The following is a 6,000-nucleotide window of genomic DNA, read 5'->3' as shown; positions in this document are numbered from 1 at the left end:
ACTCTGGTCACCTGTCCGTAATGGTGACTGTATCACTAAAGTCCCGAGTCCATGTTCCCCAAGAGAACCCTGAAGGCAGGGGGCATGTGCTTTTCTAGGGTCAGGCCAGGACTGTGTCCACACAAGATGCCCAGTACCTGCCACTTGCCCTTGCCTGGCCAGGTCCCACTGGGTGCTGGGCTGAGAGAGAGCCCAGAGCCCTGGTGCTCTGTATCCCTCCCTGCTTGAGTTCTTCTTGCCCAGAAGGAAGCTCCCTCTTTCAGACAGGGGCGTGAGGACTGTACTACAGTTTACTGGAAGCACGTGAGGTGGCTCTTGTTTTCACAGGTTTTAATCTGGAAACAAGGGAAGGTGTTGATGAAAAGAGTCAAACTAAAATATTTGAAGAGATTTATTCTAAGCCAAATATGAGTGAATATGGCCTGTGACACAGCCCCAGTAGATCCTAAGAACATGTGCCCAAGGTGGTCAGGCTACAGTTTGGTCTTATATCTTTTAGGGAGACATGAGACATCAATTGATACATGTAAGATGTGTATTGGTTTGGCTGGAAACCAAGCAGGTGGGCAGGTGGTAGGGAGGGATTCCAAGTCATAGGTGGGTTCAAAGATTTTCTGTTTAGCAATTGGTTGAAAGAGTTTTTATCTAAAGACCTTGAAACAATAGAAAGGAATGTCTGGGTGAAGTGGGATGGTGGTAGGGGAGGAAGTTGGGGAGAAGGTGGGAGGTGGTGTGGAGATCACTCCTGGATCAGGGAAAAGACCTGGAGAGGGAAGGGAATTCTCTACAGAATGGGAATTTTCCCACAAGAGACAGCATTACAGGGCCATTTCAAAATATGTCAAACAAATATAGTTTGGGGTAAAATACTTGCATTTCTTTCAGGGCCTCCCACCTGTCATGTTGGTATCTTATTGCGACAGTCTGTTGGTCAGTCTTAAGATCTCTGTTTTAATGTTAATGCTGATTGGTTGTGCTTGAATTCCAGAGGGAGGAGGGTATAATGAGCCATGTCCAACCCTCACTTCCCAACATGGCCTGGAATAGATTTTCAGGTTTACTTTGGAAAACCCTTGGCCGAGATGGGGGTCTGTCAGTCAGTTGGGGGGATTCAAATTTTATTTTTGGTTTACAGAGGGAAGGAGGAAGAAGGGGAGGTGTAAATAAAAGGAGCTAGAAACATGGGCTTTCTTCCCCTGTACATGTTTTGAGTATTGATACTATGTCTTTGCCTCCAGAGTATTTCACATCTTTCAAGGTGGGCTTTAACAGCCTCATCTGCATACGGCTCTATGCTTTCAAAACTGTCCCTCTGATCTCATTAGATTGATTCCGTCCCTTTGTTATTTGCTCTATGGCATCCTGGGTATGTAAGCAGGGGAAGAATGGTTTGTCTAGAGGTCACATAAGCCCAGGGAGACCCAGAACCCTTGCCCCATTTATACAACCAGAGGAAGATGGCTCCAGGGGAGCTCCTGTAGTGAGCGGTCTTCCTCCTGCAGTAAAAAGTGACACTCCTGCCAGCCCCCTTCTTCTTGTGGAGGGGTGGGGGGCTGTAGGCACAGGCTTCCTAGAGGAACCTTCCCCAGCAGGGGTGAGTTTAACACCCCTGCTTGCAGGAAGCAGCCGAAGGGGTAGACTGAGATGCTGAGAAATAATTTCATGAAAAAGGTGTCCTTACAATTTCTTGGCCTTCCTCATGATCCTCCAAAGTAGAGGGTCTTCTCCCTTTGATTTAAACACCATTCCCAGGCCTCAGGAACTCATTGGACTCCCTCCCCAACTCTCATCCCTTATGGACTTTGGAATGGACTGTAGACTCCCCATCTCTATCAGCACTCATGAAGGCCTCAAAACAACAATATTGGCTAGGCGCAGTGGCTCACGCCTGTAATCCCAGCACTTTGAAGGCCAAGGTGGGTGGATCACCTGAGGTCAGGAGTTCAAGACCAGCCCGACCAACAAGGGGAATCCTCATCTCTACTAAAAATACAAACATTAGCCAGGTGTGGTGACAGGAGCCTGTAGTCCCAGCTACTCAGGAGGCTGAGACAGGAGAATTGCTTGGACTCAGGAGGCGGGTTGCAGTGAGCTGAGATTGCGCCACTGCACTCCAGCCTGGACAACGGAGTGAAACTCCCTCTCAAAAACAAGCAAACAAAAACAAACAAACAAATATTGCATGGTCTGGATTATTGTTTTTCCCAAATAATCCACTTTTATTGATCTTAAACATGCTAAGTAAAATCAGAGCACTCAACTGGCAATTGCTCTTTCAAGGCAAATTCAAGGCAGCTTATTCCAGGCAGTTTGCTGCTTCTGTGTCCTTTTATAGAGAAATTCTTCCCAGCTCCCCCTTAATCATTTAGAGAGAGGGCAATACTAACACCCGCCTCAGAGGATTCTGGCTAGGATTAAATGAATGATCAGGTGTAAGGGTCTGAGAACCTGTGCTGAGCATTGAACAACTGTTTCACTGGCGTCACCTGAGGCATGTGATTGCTGCTGTCTGTTACTCCTGTTTGACTGTGGCAGGAAAGATGTGTCTTTGTGGGCACCAATCGCAGCTGCGTGGGGAAATTTGAGCAGATTGTATTCAGACCTTATGATGAGCAGGGAGGAGCCAGACAGGCCTGCAAGTAGGGGGACAGGTTTGAAGGAGACCACAGTGAAGGAGGGGGCACAGCCCTTTCATGAACCCCTGCGTTGTGAGGGTGGGAGTGGCCCAGAGCTCACTGACTCAGTGGTATCCATGATTATAAGCTGGGAAAAAAAGACTCCCAAGTTTTCTTTGGTTTCAGCATAGTGAATATCAATCTGGTTAAAGCCTCCTATTTCACGGAAAACTGAACTGGAGGGAGGTAGATGAGCTGTTCAAGTTCACCCAGTGAGTTAAGTAGAGGAAGGAGCACCCAGATTCTGAGGCTGAGGCTTGGCATGATTCCTGCCACCCCTCTGCTAAAATCATGGTATGGCCTCTCTATTCCCACTGAGTCGGCTAACAACACCGAGCATGATGGTTAGAGGCGCCACAAGGTCATTCCCACAGAACAAGCCCGTGCAGGGGTCACTTGCAGCCTCGCACGCTGGACTTCCCCATGTTCCTGTCGTTGTCTGCACGGCTCCCCCTCTCTTGACCCTTGACCTCTCCAGTACCACCTGTTTTTTTAGCTGCTTTTCAAAGGCTCACTCTTCCAGAACCTGCTTCTCCAAATCAGAAATGGCCTCTCTCACCCCCAAGCGCCCGTGGACTTTGCCCCGGCCTTGCAGTGTCTCTGTGCTGCCCGTGTGCCTTCTCTCTGCTGGCCTGGACTCCCCGAGTGATGCACCTGCTCCCCTGGCTCCGTCTCCTGGACAAGCACAGGGCCTGGCATGCTGCTGGGGCCACCTAAGCGTCTGTGGGAGGAAAGGCAGGGTGCTGTGGGCAGAGGCAGTGTCTCCTTCAGCTGGTCTCTGATGCTTGTCGCAGAGTGGAAAATCCTGGTGTCTCAACTGCTGAGCCTCGGCAGATTTCTCACAGGGAACTCCTCTTAATGCCAGGCCATCCTTCGCCCTTACCCTCTGGCGGCTTCCCCTCCGCTGGTGAGATTAGGGGGAGACATCCTGTCTTCTCCAGCACCAATGCCCTCCGCCCCACCCCTGTGGAGTTCCTGGGACCCGTCGCTGTATTCTCCGCAGCCTGTGGGTAGGGGGAGGGGGCAGGGTTGGGAGGGGCGTGGGCTGCAGCTGCTCACTGGCTGCGGCTCGCTTAGGAACACCTTTCTTCCTGAGCTTCCTGCCACCCTTCCTCATGCTTCCTGGGCTCTTCCTCTCAGCCCGTGTTGTGGGCCTTCTCCTTTCTACCATTGCGTCTTGTGTCTGTCTGTGCCTCTCTCTGCTCCCTCTCGGCCTCTCCTTTTCTCTCATGCTGCCTCCATGCCTGTCTCTTCATGCTCCTCATTTTCTGTCTGTCTGCCCTTCTGCTCCTGTCCGTCCCTGTCTTTATTCTTTCTCTTCTCTTTCACCAACATCTAGAACACGGCAGTGTGAAAGGATTGGGGGGAAGCGGGTCTGAGACTCAGTACAGTAGACACCACAAATCATCTCCACGCTGTGCCCTGAAAAATCATCCCCACACCCTGCCCCAGGGCTGCGGGGGTGCTGGGAGTGGGAGGAGAGGGTCAGAAGGCCAGGGGCAGGGTGGCTCTGGGGAAGGTATGCATTTGGGAGCCAGACCGAGCACATCCAGTATGTTTCTGGCCCAGCAGGTTCCGCCAGGCGGGCGTTAATTAGAGCCTGGCCCTGGAAGAGGGGAAGGTGTTATTAGGTGGAAGGACTGGTGGGCAGGGGTGGAGCTCCCAGGAGCTGTGACAGTGATCTTTTGGGAATTTTCCATAGTAGGCTAGAGTAAGAAGTGTCACCCCATGGGTGGGGAGCTGGGGCTCCCTCTCAGAGTGGCTGAGAGCCCTCTGGTACCCAAAAGGGAAGCAGCTGCCTTCCTGGGAGGGGAGCTGGGGAGTTTCCTCCTCCCTCTCCAGTGCTCAGCTCCTGTGTCACTTCTAAGAGTCTAGCTCTTCAGGTCCCCAAATTAGGATTTTCTTCTACTCTGTTCTTGGGTACTATGTTCATTTGTAAACACTTACTTACGTATTCTTTTCTCTCTGTGGGTATACATATTTTAATCATCTGAGTTTCCACTAGATTATAAGCTCTGTGAAAGCAGGAACCATGTTTAGCACACTCATACTACATACCTGGTCCTGGTGTGTAGCAGGTGCTCTGTCAGCATCTTGGAGAGGCTGGGCCTCAGGTCTGGGAAACATGTGCCGTGATGGTCCATTGGCATGTCTCGGGGAAGGGGCCAAGAGCAGTGGCTTTGTCTGGGTCTGTCCCCACTCAGCTCCAACTGGGGTGAGGATGGGGGAAGCACCCAGTGTGTAATGATGAAGGGGTGAGAAGGAAACTGACTTGAGATGAAACCAGATTCTAGCAGACTTACAGAGCAGATACCCATAAGTGGATAATTGAGAGGGGTGAGGGCCTAATGACAATTGATCGTCCTTTCTGCTTGCAGACTCTGTGCTAGGCACATGGTATATGGAATTTCATCTAATCCTCAAGACAGCTCTCTAGGGCAGATACTGCTATTCCTATTTGACAGGTGAAGAAACGGAGGCTCAGCTTGGAGAGATTAAGTCAGTTCCTTAAGGTCGCATAGCTGGTGCCTGTCAATGCTGAGCTGGGTTTCTGTTCCTTTGCCCATACCACACTGGCTGTTTGGTTACTTACATTCCTTTTACTGTTGGTGACCGGCAGAAGACAAAATTCTAGGGATTTCCTGACTCAGAGTTCATTGGAGTAATCACTTCCCTTGATCTAACAACATTCTTCAATTAATAGGTGGTACATGTAAAACCCTCTGTAAATGCTGTAGCTCTGAATTCATGTGATAATAACAACCCTGGCCATTGCAATGCAGCCCAAGATTGCTTTACCTGCGTGGCCACCGCATCATGCTATCAGCCTCTACTTCCTCATGACTGCTCTTACCCCACCTCTCACGCCTTCCTGCCCTTACCAGGCCTGTTTTTCAACCTAACTGCAAGACTCTGGTTTGTCTTGATTTAGTGTCATATTAGTGGTGTTCCTTGAGTTCACATCTGTTGAAATCTTTTTAAATTTTGATGTTGTCATCCTCTATGAGTCACTGCTCACTTCTTTATCTTCAGCTTTTTTTTTTTTTTTTTTTTTTTTTTTTTTAAAGACAGGGTCTCACTCTGTTACCCAGGCTGGAGTGCAGTGGCACGGTCTCAGCTCACTGCAGCCTTAACCTCCTGGGCTGAAGCCATTCTCCCACCTCAGCCCCCTGATTAGCTGGAATTACAGGTGTGCACCACTATGCCTGGCTAATTTTTGTATTTTTTTGTCAAGACAAAGTTTCACCATATTGCCCAGGCTGGTCTTGAAGGGCTCCTTGGTCTCCTGGGCTCAAGGGATCTGCCCACCTTGGCCTTCCAAAGT

Source organism: Aotus nancymaae, unplaced genomic scaffold (genome assembly GCF_030222135.1).
Source record: "Aotus nancymaae isolate 86718 unplaced genomic scaffold, 86718_ANA_hifiasm-v0.15.2.pri h1tg000108l, whole genome shotgun sequence".
NCBI classification, from domain to species: Eukaryota; Metazoa; Chordata; class Mammalia; order Primates; family Aotidae; genus Aotus; species Aotus nancymaae.
The sequence above is the reverse complement of the archived record's forward strand: the minus strand, read 5'-3'. Positions refer to the sequence as shown.